The sequence below is a fragment of the Mustela nivalis genome (assembly GCF_964662115.1).
Source record: "Mustela nivalis genome assembly, chromosome: 5".
Classification (NCBI taxonomy): domain Eukaryota; kingdom Metazoa; phylum Chordata; class Mammalia; order Carnivora; family Mustelidae; genus Mustela; species Mustela nivalis.
Window position 1 is genome coordinate 92,801,808 of NC_139024.1, and position 20,661 is coordinate 92,822,468.

Here is a 20,661-nt window from a genome sequence, read left to right on the forward strand (position 1 = left end):
TTTTTTTTTTTCCCTCTGCTGAAACTTTCAAGGGAAGGATGTCCCAAGGATAGGGAAGCTTGCGTATTTACTTTGTTTTTACCTAGGCAAGTGTGTTGGCACTTAAATATGAAATCTCTTCCTGAGGACTTTGTTAGGGTTTGATAGGATTTCAGTGTTGAACCCTTTGAGAAGCTGTTTCCTGTTTGGAGTTAGACTTCCTTGCGAGAGTAGAGAAAAGTACAAGGCCTTATATGTTATTTACTATGTGCTTTAAAGGTTTGTTTGGAGCTAGAAAAAGCAGAATGTTGCAGCCTGGTTTGAAAGGGAGTTTTGTTGAGTAGTGTAACAGTTCTTTTGATAACACATTTCAGTGTGGGATAGGCACTCTCTTAATCCTTTAAAAATCAAAAACAATCTAGAAGAAGTGTGTGTGCCATTATAAAACATAAATTGGTGCCACCGACGAGCATAAGCATGTTCCCTAAGAATAATCCCAACTCTGGTTTTGTAGAGTAAATCAGGAGGACTCTATCATTTTTTGTAGTTGGGAGTTGGTGTTCTTCATATCAACACACTGTTAACCGAAATTAATAATTCATGCAACTAACAAATGATTTAGAAGTAGGACAAATACAGACTACTGCTGATGTGGCACCTTCTGCCCACACAATGTTTTGTGGGAAATGCTTTAAGCACAGTGTTTACAGATCCTCGCTTAGCTCTTCTGTATTTTGCTAGACTTTCTACTTTTATGTCTGTCAGGTAACTTCTGTACACAAAGTGCTCTTAAACCTCCAGACAGTAAAACCTTTGCTGTTTGGAACTTTCATATGAATTCCTTTCTAATTGATGCGTTGGGTTTACTGAATATTTGAGGGTTCATTCCTTTAAATGTCAAATTATAAAACCACTTTAACCGATTCGGATGAAAATCATCCTAAAATATGTAATTCTTCTTTGTCTTAAATAGGATGCAGGATGTAATTAAGCATCTTGATGGCCTAGGGTCATCATTTGTGACCATCAGTTACTGTGATGCCTTGAGGGATGTGTTGGATTGTATATATGACTATTGATTAGATTCCTTTGCATTTTGAAGTTACTTAAATATTTTTCTGCTTTCGAATTGGTTGTTTGTCATTGTGATTAGTGCCCCCTTCACCCTCCCTTCTGTAATTTTTCTGCAAGGGAATTATACTCAAATTTGTAATTCTGCATAAGGGGAAAATTAAGTATACCCTTACTTAGTGTGTAAATGTTACCTTGAGGAAAATTAGCATCAATATTTGGATATCGGAGTACCTATTTTAATTGTTAAGAGGCCTTTTTTTAGTGACTTCTCTGCTGTGTTCTGGTTAGGTAAGTTGGCACATTTCTAGGTAAAGTGTGATGTTTGTATGCTCTCAACTTGACTACCTAGCATGTGTTTTGAAGGTTGATTACTTGGGGGCATTTGTAGTTAATTTCTGAAAGGTATTTGTCAGACATTTCCTTATGAATGTATACTTAAATTTATTGGTCATGTAATATTTTATGTTAAAGTTATCAAAATCATTTAAAAGGAGTTTCCTCCTTTTAAATCTCCTAAATCTCATTTGCTTGGTTTTGTTATCAGCAGTCTTTATTTCTTATGATTTAAAATGGCAGCTTAAAATATTTATATGTTATTTTATCTGGTGTGTCACAGAATGAAAAAAATCTTCAGTTTCTTTGTTGTTACCTATTAAGTGATGGTTCCTACCATGTGTACTATTTAGGAAATATAGCAAGAGAGTGAAGAGCAGGGTTCTGGACTGGGGCAGCTCAAGGTCAGATCCTGGCTCTTCCACCTGTTAGCTGTTGTGACTGAGGAAGTTACTTTAATGTGTCTCTGCTTCAGTTTCTTATTCTGTTATTGGGTTTAAAAATAACCTCATGGATTGTTGTGGGGATTGGATGAGCATTTAATACTTGTAAAGTGTTTGGAACATGGCAAGTATTGATTGATTTTATTTTCATTTTCAAATGATTTTCCTAATTCTTGCACTAACTTATAAAAACAATTCTCAATTTTTGACCTTTGTTAGAAGCTCATATTGCATTTATAGGATTGGTGGGAAGGTGTTTTGTAGTAATGCAGAAATTCATTTTTTTCCCAGAAATTTTAATTTTATGTATCCTTATAAAAATTATGTAGGGGGGGCGCCTGGGTGGCTCAGTGGGTTAAAGCCTCTGCTTTCGGCTCAAATCATGATCCCAGGGTCCTGGGATCGAGCCCCTCATCGGGCGCTCTGCTCAGCAGGGAGCTTGCTTTACTTCCTCTCTCTCTGCCTGCCTCTCTGCCTACTTGTGATCTCTGTCTGTCAAATAAATTAAAAAAAAAAAAATGTAGGAAGTTTTTTTTTTTTTTTCCAGTATTGATTATATTTTGAAAGTCCATTATTGATGGTGAATTTAGTAGTTTTGGGAAAAGTAAATAAGATGAGTACTAGGAGAGACTAGGTTCTTTGGATTTTATGTTAAATTAAAGCACTGCTTTTAGTTTCTTTGTTAAATATAGAAGGATGCTTAACAGAAATTTGAGATACTCTGTGTGAAGGAATTTGGGGAGAATTTAGAGATATAGAAGGGCAAAGTTTAACTTTCCTTATTTCAGAAATACATATCTGCATTTTGAAGGGGAAAAAGACATCAAATGACAGTGTTACAATGTGTGAATTTTTATTTTTGAGAAAGTAAGTGGATTTTAAGGACTTAATTTCTGTTAATTTTAGGTTAGGTTATAAATGTCTTAGTTTAAGATTTTTTTTTTTAAGCTCATATATGACCAGTTAACATGTTTAAATTATGAGGCAGTTTTAATGGACAGAAAAGTGCAGTTGGTTTAGAGGTTATCTATGCACTATTGTAATAGTGTGATTTATTTCCTTGTTTTATTTTATTGCACTAGCTGGAGAAAATCTTGATTCATGCAGGTAAGTAGTGGCAAATGGAAATTGTCTGCTAAGGGCTCACCTTTCAGTCTCAGGATTTATTTCAGTTAAACTAATCCAGAGCATGAAGTAGTAGTAGTAGTAGGAAATTTTTGTTTCAAATTTGGATCACTAACAAAAATAATAATAAGCGGTGTTCCTTAATTAGTAAGTACTCGTGATCAGGTTTTTCTATGTGTTTCAAACTTTGGATAGTTAATAGTTCCATAAAATCCCATTAAGGTTGGAAATTCATAGTGATAATATTTTATATTTTCCTATGGAAACTAGCCTGACGTATGCCATATACTTCTCTAAATGAGGAGTGCAGAGTAAAATGATGTCACATTAACTTAATAAGATCTAGTAATTTCAAGGCATTTGAGATGAAATCAAAGTTATAAAATATGTAGTGCTTTTGGTTCATTCCATTTGCTAATCAAAAATACCTCCAAATTTTTATTTGTACCTAATCCAGATCTGTGATTTTTTTTTTTTTTTTGCTTCTCTTCTGTGATGGAATTTTCTTCTCTATGAAATGTATTTTAATTGCAAATTAATCAGTGTGCTATATCGCATCAATAAAAGAAAGGATAAGAACCATATTATACCATTTCAGTAGATGGAGAAAAAGCATTTGACAAAGTACAACATCTATTCATGATAAAAACCTTCTACAAAGTAGGTTTAACAGGAACATACCTGAACATAATAAAAGCCATCTATGAAAAAGCCACAGCTAACATCATCCTGAATGGGGGAGAAATGAGAGCTCCTACCTTAAGGTGAGGAACAAGCAAAGGAAGGGTCTCACCACTTTTATTCAACATAGTACTGGAAGTCGTAGCCACAGCAATCCCACAACCAAAAGAAATAAAAGGCATCCAAATTTGTAATGAATAAGTAAAACTTTCCCTATTTGCAGGTGGCATGATATTATGTATAGAAAACCTGGCTCTACCAAAAAACTGCTGGAATTGATAAGTGAATTCAGTAAAGTCGCAGGATACAAAATCAGTGTACAGAAATCTGTTGCATTTTTATACACCAATAAGGAAGCAGCAGAAGGTGAAATTTAGAAAATAATGCTATTTACAGTTGCACCAGAAATAATAAAATACCTAGGAATGAACCTAACCAAAGAGGTGAAAGACCTATACTTTGAAAACTATAAAACACTGATGGAAGAAATTGAAGATAACACAAAGAAATGGAAAGGTGTTCTATGATCGTGGATTAGAAGAATAAACATTCAAAAATGTCTGTACTACCTAAAGCAGTCTACACATGTAATGGCAATCCCTATCCAAACAAGCCGTTTGAAACTTTGTGTGGAACACAAAAGACCCTGAATAGCGAAAACAGTCTTGAAAAAGAAAAGTGAAGCTGGAGCTGTCACAATTCTGGACTTCAGATTACATTAAAAAGCTTTAGTAATCAAAACAGTATGGTATCGGTACAAAAATAGGCACAAAAATCAGTGAAAAAGAATAGAAAATCCAGAAATAAATCTACAATTACAAACCTACAATCATATGGTCACTTAATCTTTGACAAAGCAGAAAAGAATATCCAGTGTGAGAAAGACAATCAATCTCTTCAACAAATGGTGTTGGGAAAAGTGGGATAATTTGCAAAAGAATGAAACTGGACCACTTTTTTACATCATACACAAAAATAAATTCAAAATGGATTAGAGACCTAAATGTGAGACCTGAAACCATAAAAATCCTAGGAGAAATCACAGGTAGTAACTTCTTTGACATCAGCCATAGCAACTTCTTTCTAGATATATCTCCTGAGGCAGGGGAAAACAAAAGCAAAAATGAACTGTTGGGACTACATCGAAATAAAAAGTTTCTGCATAGCAGAAGAATCAATAAAATTTGTATGCAACTTGCAGAATGGAGAAGATATTTGCAAATGATATAACTGATAAAGGGTTAGTAAAATATATAAAGAACTTTTAAAACTCACCACCGAAAACCCAAATAATCCAATTAACCAATGGGCAGAATACATGAATAGGCACTTTTCCACAGAAGACACACAGATAGCCAACAGTGACATCAAAATATGTTTAACATCTCTTATTATCAGGCAAAGGCAAATCAGAACTATAATGAACTATCACCTCACACCTGTCAGAATGGCTAAAATCATTAACACAAGAAATAACAGGTATTGGCGAGGATGTGGAAAGAAAGGAACATTCATGCACTGTTGGTGGGAATACAGACTTGGTCCAAGTGCTCTGGAAACCAGTATGGAGGTTTATCAAAAGGTCAAAAATAGAACCACCTTATGGTCTAGCATTTGCACTACTAGGTATTTACCCAAAGAATACAAAAATACTAATTCAGAGGGCTACAGGTACTTCTATACTTACTGATTGATTTGATTGAATGATGTGAGAGAGTGGAGTAGGGGACACAGGGAGAGAGAAATCCCAAGCAGGCTTCATACCCAGAGCAGACCTGTAAGTGAGGTAGGCATTTTCCTTTTGGGGTCCTAAAAGTTTACTCATTTGGACTAAATTTGACTTCTTTTTTGTTTGTTTTATTTTGGTTTTTGTTTATTTCTGAAGGTCTCTGGTACCTGGACATTACACTCTCTCAGTGACCTTTTTCATTCAACTGAACATGTATTTACTAATTGTTCACATTTAAAGGACCTTTTACTCTAAGAAGAAACTCTGCTTTTAAAAAATTCATGTTCCAATTTGATATGTAGCCCAAGATGCTGATTTGTTGCCAGGTACAGCAGTGTTACAGACCCTTTCTTTCCTAGAACCTATTTATACCCTGTCAGTCCTTTCCAGTGCCTCTAGGAGACTTGCATTTTATAATCTTTTAAATTCTGTATCTGTTATTAAACTTCCCATCATGATCTCATTCTCTTTCCCAACTAATTTACAAAACAGAGATGACTAATATGGGATCCTAAAATTCAGGATCTATTTTAGTGTCTTGTAGCTCAGGTGGTTTTTGATGATTTGGTGTTCAGGTAATTCCAAGAGAGTGACTGTATGGCAGTGTGGCACCTAATCACTGGGAGTTTATAGTAGAAGAATACTTTTAAGTATGGTAGCAGTAACAGATAGGTACCACCTAAGAGAAAGATTCTATTGCAAGGTCTTACAGTCCTGAAAAGGAGCTTTATGTGAAAGTTAATCAAGATGTATTTGCCTTAATGTGAGGAATTAAGAGGTATTTGCCTTAATGTGAAGAATGTGATTAATGCCATTCTAGGCACTAGGGGGATTAGGACAAATATGTTTTGGTACCTTAAGTAGTTGATAGCAGAGTTATGAGAATTATTAGAGTTACCTGGATTAAAAAAAAAAAATTCCTCAATCCCTAGCGATTCTAACATAAATGTTCCTCTCTCTTCCTCCCTCCAGGGGTTGATGAGTGTCATGAATGTTTCAGCATGGCTTATAGTGCTACAATGTGAATATGATAGGAATATGATAGGAATAAAGCTTAACACTTGAGTCATCAGAAATCCAAATGAGAGGGAATGTAGCACATTTAGAGGATGTATTCCATTTTTAGAAATGTTAAAATGTTACAGGAGAAGCACAAGGAAGGTCAGGATATAGATTCCTGTGTTGGAAGGCAAATGGGATTTGTTCATCTCTCCTTAGTTGGACCAGTGACATCGCAGTTGTCAAGGTGGTAAGGACATGGCAGTAGTAAAGATAGGTAGATAAATAGATAGATAACCCCCCCCCCCCCCCGCCGTTTTCCTGGCACTGAGTTTTTGGAGTAAGGTATACCTTCATTTACGTTGATATTTTTAAGATTCTTATACCCGAAATATTAAAACTGCCTTAACATTGTTAGTATTTATCAGTGTCCATGTAACTGAGGCCAGAAATTTACCTCACATCTAGACTGATTTTGATAACTAGAAGAGTGAAATTTCTAGAGCATTTATTTGTTGTGATTATTATAATTGCCAAGTTGTTTTGGGTTTTTAGTATAAAAGTTAATATATTTGTTTGTTTTTTTAAGATTGTATTACTTAATTTTATTTTACACCAGGTGGTGGGTACAAAGCAAGCCTTCTAATAAAGCTGACAGCTTCGCTTAGAACACTTTTTTTTTTTAACAGATTTTATTTATTTATTTGACAGAGATCACAAGTAGGTAGAGAGGCAGGCAGAGAGAGAGGGGAAAGCAGACTCCCTGCTGAGCAGAGAGCCCTATTCGGGACTTGATTCCAGGACCCTGAGATCATGACCTGAGCCTAAGGCAGAGGCTTTAACCCACTGAGCCACCCAGGTGCCCCTCAGAACACTTTTAATGAGGCTATAAAAACTGTTCATCTTACAAATTGTTCTGAAGTCCAGATATACTACAGCTTGGAAAACAATGTTTGGAAACCAAAAGCCAATGTAAAAAGGCAAATTAAAACAACTAGAATTGTTACAGGTTTTATATGGTTCTGATTTTATTGTTCTTTTGCTTTATCGTTAATGTCAGAAATCTTTTCTTCAGCTGGCTCCATTGCTCAGAAATTAAAGGAATACCTTTTCTTTCAGGTTTCATTTCACCTTCTGATACATCCAGTGTTCTTTAATATCAGTTAGAACTTTCCCTTTAAAGTCCTTAACATGGACCTACCTCATTTTCTGGGTCTGAAACATGTTATATTGTTTCTGTTGCTGCTCTGCTCTACTGAGCAGATGACAGGGCTCTTGAAGTTTCACCAGTCTTGCTTCTTCACAGATTTTTCTGGAGCAACTTGCTTTTTCCTCTTTAACTTTTTGTCAACCTCACTGTCAGAATTGCTGCTAGAAGAGTTTGAAGAAACAGGTTCCTTTGATTTAGACATTGCTCTGCTCTTGCAGCCGAACTGCCTTCTGCTCGCTCACTTGCAACATAGAAGTTGATATATTTGTAAAATTGAGACCATCAGTCCTGGCTAAAGCAGAGTATAATGTTTTGGGGAAATATTAAAGTTGATCTTAAAAATGTATACTCTCCTACATGATTTTTATTTATTCTTTAGAGTAAGAAACTAACTTTAAGTTATTTAGAAATGTGTTTTCCGCATATCAGTTTTGTATTAGACTTTAAATTCCTACTCTGTTGCAATTCTAACTCTTCCTCTGAGAGGTGTCATTGGGGTTACAGATAATAGGCATTCCTGATCCTCCTTATCCTGTCCTACTTTTTTTTTTTAATCCATTCTTTCCACATTGTAACTTACTTTGTATTTTCCTTATTTACACGTTTATTGCTTATTTGTCTTACCCTTTTATAATATAACTGTAGAGGAGTGTCTGGGTGGCTCAGTTGGTTAAGTAACTGCCTTCGGCTCAGGTCCTGGAGTTACAGGATCGAGTCCCACATCAGGCTCCCTGCTTGACAGGGAGTTTGCTTCTCCTGCTGACCTCTCCTCTCATACTCTTTCTCCCTCTCATTATTTCTCTCTCTCTCAAATAATAGATAAATTTTAAAAAAATCTTTAAAAAATAATATAACTGTAGAGTATAACCTTCAGGAGTGCAGAGCTTTCTTCTTTTTCTTTTTTTCCTTTTCTTTTTTCTGTAGAGATACCTGGAACAAATGGCTGCCTTCCAGTAGCAGCCACTCAAAAATTTGGTGACTGAGTATTAAGTATGTGTTTCATTTCAGTGCTACAGATAGCTGTTGAGTACATTTGGCACGTTAGGCACTGTGATGGGGGTTGGGAATACAAAGAGAAATAAAAGAGAGATACAAAGAGAAATAAAACAAGACTCCCCTGCTCTCAGCCCTGGCCAGATAATGTGTTTTGGTAATTTGAATTCACATCTCTTTGAGTGTATGGATTTAGGATTATTTATTTATTTTTTTTAAATTAAAAAAAAATTTTTATTATTTTTTTTTATTTGACAGAGATCACAAGTAGGCGGAGAGGCAGGCAGAGAGAGAGGAGGAAACAGGCTCCCTGCTGAGCACAGAGCCTGATGCGGGGCTTGATCCCAGGACCCTGGGATCATGACCTGAGCCGAAGGCAGAGGTTTAATCCACTGAGCCACCCAGGTGCTCCTAGGTTTATTTTTTAATGCACATATTTACTTTTGGTGTTTGCTTGGAAACATGGAGAAAATAAAATGATTTCATGATTCTGATTTTCTTACAGGTTCTTGCAGTTATATAACTTCATTACACTTTTTTTTTAAAACACATTTAAGTTCAACTTAGAGTGAAATTGTCTTTTGAAGCAACTTTCCATTTTTTGATAACTTTAAAATTTCTTCTTAATTGATATTTTGCTAATTATTAGCATTTAGGGAATGCTTACAATGCTAGGTATTTTGTTCAGAATTTAATTTCACTGGATTATTCTGGGGTAAAACATCATTGTTTTCCATTTTCAAAATTAGAAATTGAAGTTAAAGACGTTGTTACTCACCCAAGGTCAGGGGAAGGATGTGGGGAAGGCTGGATTAAATTTATATTGCTCTGATCTTAAAGCATGTTCTCTTAATTGTGTTTTTAAGATTTATTTGAGAGAGAGTGCATGCATGCTTGGCCGGGGGTGTAGAGGAAGAGAAAAGAGTGCAGAGCCTAATGTGGACCTTAATCCTATGACCCTGAGATCATGTCTTGAGCTGAAATCTAGAGTTGGACATTTAATTGACTGAGTCACCCAGGTGTCCCCTCTTAATTATTTCTTAAGACATTGGGGGGAAAAAGTTGAGCTAAATAGAGCAAGTAATACAGATCGAAATGACTGTCCTAATGTGGTTTAAGAATAAAGAAATTTAAATCCTATCACCCTAAAGTTGTGGATTGGTATTACAAATTATACCTGTATTTAGGTAATTTTTTTCTCTTAAAAGTTTTTTAACTAATTTTAACTGTGTGTTATACTTTGGTCTTTTACTTACGTGCCAAGTAGACTCAAAAGATTTTTTTGCTGAATTCTATAAAATTTTATGACAAATACATGGTATTTTATATGGTTTGAAATGTGCTTAAAACGGATGTCTGTAGTGTTTTCTCAAGGTTAATAGTGGGAATAAAAATCTGAATGAGGAATTTTTAGTTCAGTTTTCCAACTTGTTAGCTCTTCAGATGGATTTTGTATATTTGTTGTTAGGATTTGTTATTTTGGAAGGAGCCATTAGTCACCTGTGCATGGTGGTTTATTTGTTTTCAACTAATTATTAAGTAATTGGCCTTTGTGAGATTAAAATACCTTTTTTTAAAATAAGATTTTATTTATTTATTTGACAGAGATCACAAGTAGGCAGAGAGGCAGGCAGAGAGAGGGGTGGGGGAAGCAGGCTCCCTGTTGAGCAGAGAGCCCAATGTGGGACTTCATCCCAGGACCTGGGGGTTATGACCTGAACTAAAGGCAGAGACTTTAACCCAGTGAGCTACCCAGACACCCAGTACTTTTGTTTTTTAAGTTTAGATTATTTTTGTAGACATCTGTCACTTACAGATCTGATTTAATAATATTAAAAGGAATGTAATACTGTGTAAAAATTTTCTTGTACCACAAATTCTCTTCTCTTTGAATACCCTTTGAATAAGTACCTGATATGCAAACTTTTTTGCACTATATGAAATACAAAAAGGAGGGGTGGGTTTTGTGTATGATATTTTTAGAGTGCTTTACTTACCTCTGTTGAAAAAAAAATGTAAGAAATGCTGCTTATCAGTTCTATTTTAATGGATTTGAGGAAATTTTCTTTATTAGTATTCTGACATTCTGGATGACTTTAGGGAACCCAATAATGAAGTGTCACTGGTTAATGACATTAAGCAATGCTCATCAATTTTGCATTTCTGCATTTACGTAAAGATAGTCCTGGAAGGAAGTTTCTGGTAAAGACTTTTGGTTCTGGTGAAAAATAAGTATTTAATCCTGGGAATAAAAACTAAAAATATTTTTCTTTTATTTTTTTAATAGGACATAACAGGTGGAACCGTTAAAGTGTTTCTATTATATTACAGCTTCTTTGGAATAAAGCTTATACTTGTTTTTGAATTTACAGTGGATTATGTTTTTATAGAGAGAGAGTAGAGGAGAGGGCTGGGGGAGAGGAAGTTTTTTTTTTTTTTTTTTTAAAGATTTTATTTATTTATTTGACAGACAGAGATCACAAGCAGGCAGAGAGGCAGGCAGAGAGAGAGAGAGAGAGAGAGAGAGAGAGGAGGAGGAAGCAGGCCCCCTGCCATGCGGGGCTCCATCCAGGACCCTGGGATCATGACCTGAGCCGAAGGCAGAGGCTTAACCCACTGAGCCACCCAGGCGCCCCGGGAGAGGAAATCTTAAGCAGACTTTGTGCTGGGCACAGAGTCCTGAGTGGGGCTGGATCCTGTGACCCAGATCTTGACCAGAGTCAAAACCAGGAGTCAAAAGCAGTAATTGACTGCACCACCCAGATGCCCCAATGGAGTATAGTTTTGTTAATTTTTTTTTTATTAACTTCTTGTATTTTGCCCTTTGCTATAATAAAGGTTAATGTTTAGTGATATAACCAGTGGTGTAATATAGAGTACATTTAATTTGACAGACCTAATTAGATATTATGATATCTATCTATATTGTATTGATTAGGACTAAAGTAAATATTCCCTAGTGAATACAACTCATACCTGTTTGAAATTTGTGTAAATTGCTCATATTATCCTTTATATGAAGTGGTTTTTTATTACCAGAAGGATATATGTTTATTAGGGCAGAAGAGTTGGTGAACTTATAATACCATTGATATTTTGTGCATAATTTAAAAAAAAATTCTGGATTTTAAGAATTTTAACCTTGGTTTTCAGGCTTTCCTTTGTTTTTAAAAAATCACTTTTTTATTAATTCTTTTTTTTTTAAATCACTAAAAAGTAAAATGTAGACTCCTTAAAAAATACGACCAGCCATCCCCCTGCATGCCGCTACCCCCCCCCCCCCCCCCCGCCATGCAGCAAAGTTAAGAAAGTATGTTTCTTTCCTTTTTTTTTTTTTAAAGCAAGGATTAAATTCTTAGGCTATTAAGGTACTTCATCTTAAATACTGTATTTTCTTTGCTTGTTTTTCAACCTTGGTTTTCTTTTTTTTTTTCTTTTTGGTTCTTAGAAATGCTTTTAATTCTTTGGTTTGCTGCAAGTATTTATTCCTAGTTTCCAATTTGTTTGCTCTTAAATTTTGATTGTTTTGTTTGCTTTAAGTTTAGAAGCTTCTCACCACAGTTTTGGTATTTACTTCCATTTCCTCCTCTCCCTTCTTTGCATTTCCCCTACCCTCTTCCTTTTCCTTTCTTGTGTTTGTGTGTGTGTCAGAGAGAGAGATAGAGAGAGAGAAGAGGTTTTTTTTAAAAAAAGTTTTAAGCTGAATTTTATAGTAATCTCTATACCCAGTGAGGGGCTCGAACCTACAACCCTGAGATCAAGAGTTGCCTCTCTTCTGTTTGAGCTAGCCAGGTGCCCTGAGAAAAATTCTTTTTCACGCAACTAGAATTTATGGGATATGGTATGAGATGAAAATTGGTATGTGGCATATTTCCCCTTATATAAAATTTTTCAACCTTAGCAGTTTTGGGCCAGAAATTAATTTGTTGTGTAGTACTGTCCTATGCATGGATGGATGCTTAGCAGCATCCTGGCCCCTTCCTACTAGATGCCAATAGCATTCCCTGCGCTATAGCAACCAAAAATGTCTCCAGATGTTGTCAAGTGTCCCCTGTGGGGACAGAATTATCCTGGTTGAGAACTGCTGCCTTAATGTAAATTAGGTATGAATGTACATGTTATAAATCTGGTTATCCTGAGAAGAACTGAATTGCTGATTTTGCCCCAAAGCTTATGTTTTCTGGGGCAAAGCTTGAGAGGTTAAGACCGCTTTTGACTGGGACAAGAGGGATTGAGAGGTTAGGAGCTTTTGACTGGGACAAGAGGGATTGAGTTCTCACAAAATACACTAATGCTCAAGTTTATTGAATGCTACTTAGAATCTTTGGATCATGTGGTTTTTTTATTTTATCAGTTTATATGATAAATTAGATTTTCCAAGATTTATTTATTATGTTTTCAAAGTAAGCTTTACATGCAATGTGGAACTTGAACTCATGACCCCAAGATTAAGAATTGCATGCTCTACTGACTGAGCCAGCCGGTTTCCCCAGATTTTCCAAGATTAAACCTCTATCCCCTGCTTATTCTGTGGGTTATTTTCTATGCATTTGCGTTCCCTTTATTGGCATTTTATTTAGAACCTTATGTGTTTTAGATAGTGTATTTGTGGGAGCAATTTTGGTCTTAATATCACTTAAATTGATTTTAAATAATGATTATTTTAAGATCGTGAAGCTTTGTATGCTTATTTTATGTTTTATGGTAGTTTTGAAAGAATTAACCTTTAAAGCAAATCATCTGTTTTTTGGGAACTGTTTTGAGGCTATTTTTAGGCCATTTTCTGATTTTATTCCTGTATTAATACAGCTGTTGATTTTATTTTTAGTCTCTTGAGTAATTTGTGTTGTTATTGTTGTTGTTTTTTAAATAGAAATGTGTCCATTTAATTGAGATTTTTAGGGTTGGAAATTTATAGCCTAACCAAGAACCAGGCCAGTCTCATAGGTTGTCACATGCCTCTGAGCCTGTGAATCTGACCCCAACTCTGCAGTATCCCATTCTAGAGTGTTGAATTGACAAATCTCTTTGTGTATTCTGTAATCTCTTGTGGCTCTAGTTTGTTTTTCATTGCTCATACTGATAGGCTTCTTTGAAGTATTTAATCTTTTGAGATGTTTTTGAGGTGGATTGTAGAGTGAGCTAACTTTATGAGTGCTATTGTTGTTTATTGGTTAGTTAAATAATCCCAACTTAAGTCTTTGGTGTTAGAATGGCTGTTTTTATATTGTCAGAAATATCCCCCAAAATCTAGGATGAAGTTTACTGACTTTAGGAAGATCTGGTTCATTTAGCTCTACTAAATAAGAAGTTAGTGTTTTTGGTTGTAGTATATCTGAAAAAAATTAAAAATAGAATGTTACTTGAGCTATGTATAAAATAGCTTTTACAACAAACTAATTTTTTTTTTTTTTGATTTTTATTTATTTATTTGGCAGACAGAGATCACAAGCAGGCAGAGAGGCAGGCAGAGAGGGAGGAAGGGAAGCAGGCTTCCCGCCAAGCAGAGAGCCCAACGCGGGGCCTCCATCTCTGGGATCACGACCTGAGCTGAAGGCAGAGAGGCTTTAACCCACTGAGCCACCCAGGTGCCCCACAACAAACTAATTTTGAAGGAATAAGTAGATTTCACTGAGACATGAACTGTTGAAATGAAAGTTGAACTTCTGAGTAGAGTTTTTGTTAAAGTGGATAAAATATTTGAAAGTCAATTCAGTATAATTCTACAGGATGGCACAAATAATTTAGAATAATTCAGCATAATTTAAAGAGCAGTTCATTGTTTTGCTGACATTTTTTTTGCCACACTTCATGACTCATTATTACAATATTTAGAAAAACCTTGTGTATGTATATATTGTATAGTGTATATGTATGCACATTTTATATGTAAGAATATCATTAAAGAAATTTAACAATTCTCATATCCAAATATAGGCGTTATAATTAAGTAGATGGCTAAGATCAGATTGCACTATCAAATTGAGTAAATAGACAAGAACTTAAAAAACAGTGCATTTGTAAGTCAGGAACATTTCTTGTTCCATATGATGTATACTGTAGAACTTGTGGTTTCTAAGACAGTGAAGTGATGTTGAAGATTGGGATTAACCTTTTTGTATTGAGTTTAGTCTTGGTAACTAAATTGTAGGAGAATTTATTAGAGTAGGGTGGTTGGGACTTACGGCTTTTTAATGATTCCTTTAGGTTTGAAACATATCCCAGTTTGGCTCTAACTAGCTCTACTTCTGGGTGTGAAAGGTTTTGATGTATACTGTGGGGCATGATATCAGATACCCTCTTGTATCGCCTTGGAATGACTCCTAGCTGGAAAAGAGTGACATTACCATAAGGAGCACTTGCGTAATTGGGGTTCTGCCACACTAACATTCTGTAAGTACAGCGTATTATGAATTACCAACATTAGTATTATCTTTGATTGTTAAACTGATCATTTTAGGCAGTTTAGAAAACACAGAATAAAGGAGGAGGAAAAGACCTGTAAAGTTCTACAGAGTAAAGTTATTTTGATATATTTCAGGTCCTAAAAAGTAGATGTATTTTACAGATTTGGTTTGTACTTTACATTTAGTTTGGTCTCTAACTATGTGTATATATATATATGTATATACATATACATATATATATATATTTGGTCTCTAACTATGAATATATATACATATATATGTATACACCATATATGTCTATATAAACACATACAACATATTCTATATAATATATATAATATATACTCTTTAATCATTTGAAATTTCATTGTGTTTTTCTAAACTATATCATTTTTTGATGGTTTCCTTTGCTGTGCAAAAAGCTTTTTATTTTAGTGTAGTCCGCATAATTTATTTTTGTTTTTATTTCCCTTACCTGAGTAGACATATCCATAAATGTGTTGTTAAGGCCAATATCAAAGACTACAGCCTTTTTTTTTTTTTTTTAAAGGAATATTATGGCTTCAGGTCTCACGTTTAGGTGTTTAATCCATTTTGAGTTATTTTTCTACTTAGTGTAATAAAGTGGTCCAACAGTTTTATTCTTTTGCATGTAGCAGTCCAGTTTTCCCAACACTATTTATTGAAGAAACTGTCTTTTCCACATTGTACATTCTTCTTTTGTTTTACATTAATTCATCATATAAGTGTGGTTTATTTCTAGGTTCTCAATCCTGTTTCATTGATCAGAATGTCTGTTTTTGTGTGAATAACACTGTTTTGATTATTATGATTTTGTAGTATATCTTGAAATCTGGGATTGTCAACCTCCCCCCGCTTTGCTTTTCTTTGTCAAGATTGTTTTGGCTATTCATTGTCTTTTGTGGTTTCATGCAGGTGCTGGGATTATTTGTTCTAGTTCTGTGGAAAATACTTTTAGTATTTTGATAGGGATTGCATTGAATTTTTAGGTTGCTTTGAGTAATACGGACATTTTAACAATATTAATTATTTATTCTGTGAGCGTGGTGTAACTTTCCATTTGTGTCTTCATTTTCTTTCTTCAGTGTCTTATAATTTTCACAGTATAGGTTTTTTACCTCCTTGGTTAAGTTTATTCCTAGGTATTTTATTCTGTTATTCTGTTATTAGTATACAGAAATACAACCAATTTCTGGGTGTTCATTTTGTGTTCTGCAACTTTACTATAACTTCATTTATTCTCAGATCTTCTGGTGGAGTCTTTAGGCTTTTCTAAATACAGGGCCATGTCATTTGGAAATACTGACAGTTTTACTTCTTTCTTACCAATTTAGATACTTTTATTACTTTTTCTTGTCTGTTTGCTCTGGCTAGGATTTCTAGTACTGTTTTGAATAAAAATGGCAAGAGTAGCCATCCTTGTCTTGTTCCTGATCCTTTTTTGGGGGGGTGGGTTCCTAATCTTAAAGGAAAATCTTCAGTTTTTCACCAATGAGTATGACATTAGCTATAGGTTCATTATGTATAGCCCTGATTATGTTGAGGTGTGTTCCCTCTAAGTCCACTTTGATGAGAGTTTTTATCATGTATGGAAGTTGAATTTTATCAGATTCTTTTTCTGCGTCTATTAAGTTGATCATACGGGTGTTATCCTTTATTTTGTTAACGTGATATATCATGTTGATTGATTTGTGGATATGAATCATGCTTGCATCTCTGGAATAAGATTCTATTTGATAGCAGTGAATGATTCTTTTAATGTATTTTTGAATGCAGTTTGCTAATATTTTGTTGAAGATATCTGCATCTCTGTCCATCAGAGATAATTGGTCTGTAGTTTCCTTTTTTTTGTATATTACTGGTTCAATTATTAGGGTAATGTTGGCCTTGTAGAATAAAATTTGGACTCTTTCCCTCTTTCCTTCCTCTATTTTTTGGAATAGTTTGAGAAGAAAAGGTACTAACTCTTTAAGTGTTTGGTAGAATTCAACTGGGAAGGCATCTGGTCCTGGCCTTTTTTTTTTTTTTTTTTTTTAAAGATTTTATTTATTTATTTGAGAGACAGAGATCACAAGTAGGCAGAGAGGCAGGCAGAGAGAGAGGAGGAAGCAGGCTCAGAGAGCCTGATGCGGGGCTCGATCCCAGGACCCCGGGATCATGACCCGAGCCGAAGGCAGAGGCTTTAACCCACTGAGCCACCCAGGCGCCCCTGGTCCTGGCCTTTTGTTTGTTTAATTTCATTCCTGATCATCAGTCCTTTCAGATTTTCTTTTTCCTCCTGATTCAGTTTTGGAAGATTATATATTTCTAAGAATTTATCCATATCTTTTAGTTTGGCAAATTTGTTGGCATGTAATTTTCCATAGTAGTATTTTAATAATCCTTTGCTTTTCTCTAGTCTTAGTTGTTAACTTCTTTGATTTCTGATTTTATTTATTTAAGTTCTATCTTTTTTCCTTGATGAATCTGACTAGAGTTTTATCAATTTAATTTATCTTTTCAAAAAGCAGCTCTTGGTTTTATTGATCATTTCTATTTTTTTTTTTTTTAAATTTTTTATTTTTTATAAACATATATTTTTATCCCCGGGGTACAGGTCTGTGAATCACCAGGTTTACACACTTCACAGCACTCACCAAAGCACATACCCTCCCCAATGTCCATAATCCCACCCCTTCTCCCAAACCCCCTCCCCCCAGCAACCCTCAGTTTGTTTTGTGAGATTAAGAGTCACTTATGGTTTGTCTCCCTCCCAATCCCATCTTGTTTCATTTATTCTTCTCCTACCCACTTAAGCCTCCATGTTGTATCACCACTTCCTCATATCAGGGAGATCATATGATAGTTCTCTTTCTCTGCTTGACTTATTTCACTAAGCATGATACGCTCTAGTTCCATCCATGTTGTCGCAAATGGCAAGATTTCATTTCTTTTGATGGCTGCATAGTATTCCATTGTGTATATATACCACATCTTCTTGATCCATTCATCTGTGGATTGACATCTAGGTTCTTTCCATAGTTTGGCTATTGTGGACATTGCTGCTATAAACATTCGGGTGCATGTGCCCCTTTGGACCACTACATTTGTATCTTTAGGGTAAATACCCAATAGTGCAATTGCTGGGTCATAGGGCAGTTCTATTTTCAACATTCTGAGGAACCTCCATGCTGTTTTCCAGAGTGGCTGCACCAGCTTGCATTCCCACCAACAGTGTAGGAGGGTTCCCCTTTCTCCACATCCTCGCCAGCATCTGTCATTTCCTGACTTGTTGATTTTAGCCATTCTGACTGGTGTGAGGTGATATCTCTTTGTGGTTTTGATTTGTATTTCCCTGATGCCGAGTGATATGGAGCACTTTTTCATGTGTCTGTTGGCCATCTGGATGTCTTCTTTGCAGAAATGTCTGTTCATGTCCTCTGCCCATTTCTTGATTGGATTATTTGTTCTTTGGGTATTGAGTTTGCTAAGTTCTTTATAGATTCTGGACACTAGTCCTTTATCTGATATGTCTTTTGCAAATATCTTCTCCCATTCTGTCAGTTGTCTTTTGATTTTGTTAACTGTTTCCTTTGCTGTGCAAAAGCTTTTGATCTTGATGAAATCCCAATAGTTCATTTTTTCCCTTGCTTCCCTAGCCTTTTGCGTTGTTCCTAGGAAGATGTTGCTGCGGCAGAGGTCGAAGAGGTTGCTGCCTGAGTTCTCCTCAAGGATTTTGATGGATTCCTTTCGCACATTGAGGTCCTTCATCCATTTTGAGTCTATTTTTGTGTGTGGTGTAAGGAAATGGTCCAATTTCATTTTTCTGCATGTGGCTGTCCAATTTTCCCAGCACCATTTATTGAAGAGGCTGTCTTTTTTCCATTGGACATTCTTTCCTGCTTTGTCGAAGATGAGTTGACCATAGATTTGAGGGTCTATTTCTGGGCTCTCTATTCTGTTCCATTGATCTATGTGTCTGTTTTTGTGCCAGTACCATGCTGTCTTGATGATGACAGCTTTGTAATAGAGCTTGAAGTCCGGAATTGTGATGCCACCAACGTTGGCTTTCTTTTTCAATATCCCTTTGGCTATTCGAGGTCTTTTCTGATTCCATATAAATTTTAGCATTATTTGTTCCATTTCTTTGAAAAAGATGGATGGTACTTTGATAGGAATTGCATTAAATGTGTAGATTGCTTTAGGTAGCATAGACATTTTCACAATATTTATTCTTCCAATCCAGGAGCATGGAACATTTTTCCATTTCTTTGTGTCTTCCTCAATTTCTTTCATGAGTACTTTATAGTTTTCTGAGTATAGATTCTGTGTCTCTTTGGTTAGGTTTATTCCTAGGTATCTTATGGTTTTGGATGCAATTGTAAATGGGATTGACTCCTTAATATCTCTTTCTTCTGTCTTGCTGTTGGTGTAGAGAAATGCAACTGATTTCTGTGCATTGATTTTATATCCTGACACTTTACTGAATTCCTGTATAAGTTCTAGCAGTTTTGGAGTGGAGTCTTTTGGGTTTTCCACATATAGTATCATATCATCTGTGAAGAGTGATAATTTGACTTCTTCTTTGCTGATTTGGATGCCTTTAATTTCCTTTTGTTGTCTGATTGCTGAGGCTAGGACCTCTAGTACTATGTTGAATAGCAGTGGTGATAATGGACATCCCTGCCGTGTTCCTGACCTTAGTGGAAAAGCTTTCAGTTTTTCTCCATTGAGAATGATATTAGCGGTGGGTTTTTCATAGATGGCTTTGATGATATTGAGGTATGTGCCCTCTATCCCTACACTTTGAAGAGTTTTGATCAGGAAGGGATGCTGTACTTTGTCAAATGCTTTTTCAGCATCTATTGAAAGTATCATATGGTTCTTGTTCTTTCTTTTATTGATGTGTTGTATCACATTGACTGATTTGCGGATGTTGAACCAACCTTGCAGCCCTGGAATAAATCCCACTTGGTCGTGGTGAATAATCTTTTTAATGTACTGTTGAATCCTATTGGCTAGTATTTTGTTGAGTATTTTCGCATCTGTGTTCATCAAGGATATTGGTCTATAGCTCTCTTTTTTGGTGGGATCCTTGTCTGGTTTTGGGATCAAGGTGATGCTGGCCTCATAAAATGAGTTTGGAAGTTTTCCTTCCATTTCTATTTTTTGGAACAGTTTCAGGAGAATAGGAATTAGTTCTTCTTTAAATGTTTGGTAGAATTCCCCGGGGAAGCCGTCTGGCCCTGGGCTTTTGTTTGTTTGGAGATTTTTAATGACTGTTTCAATCTCCTTACTGGTTATGGGTCTGTTCAGGCTTTCTATTTCTTCCTGGTTCAGTTGTGGTAGTTTATATGTTTCTAGGAATGCATCCATTTCTTCCAGATTGTCAAATTTATTGCCGTAGAGTTGCTCATAGTATGTTCTTATAATAGTTTGTATTTCTTTGGTGTTAGTTGTGATCTCTCCTCTTTCATTCATGATTTTATTTATTTGGGTCCTTTCTCTTTTCTTTTTGATAAGTTGGGCCAGGGGTTTATCAATTTTATTAATTCTTTCAAAGAACCAGCTCCTAGTTTCGTTGATTTGTTCTATTGTTTTTTTGGTTTCTATTTCATTGATTTCTGCTCTGATCTTTATGATTTCTCTTCTCCTGCTGGGCTTAGGGTTTCTTTCTTGTTCTTTCTC

The 20,661-nt window shown here is 35.4% G+C and overlaps 1 protein-coding gene across 1 annotated transcript in view; it reads left to right on the forward strand.

Annotated features, from left to right (window-relative positions):
• Window positions 1-20,661, forward strand: part of CD2AP (CD2 associated protein) — a 141,280-nt gene that overhangs the window by 1,192 nt on the left and 119,427 nt on the right. The window lies entirely within an intron of this gene.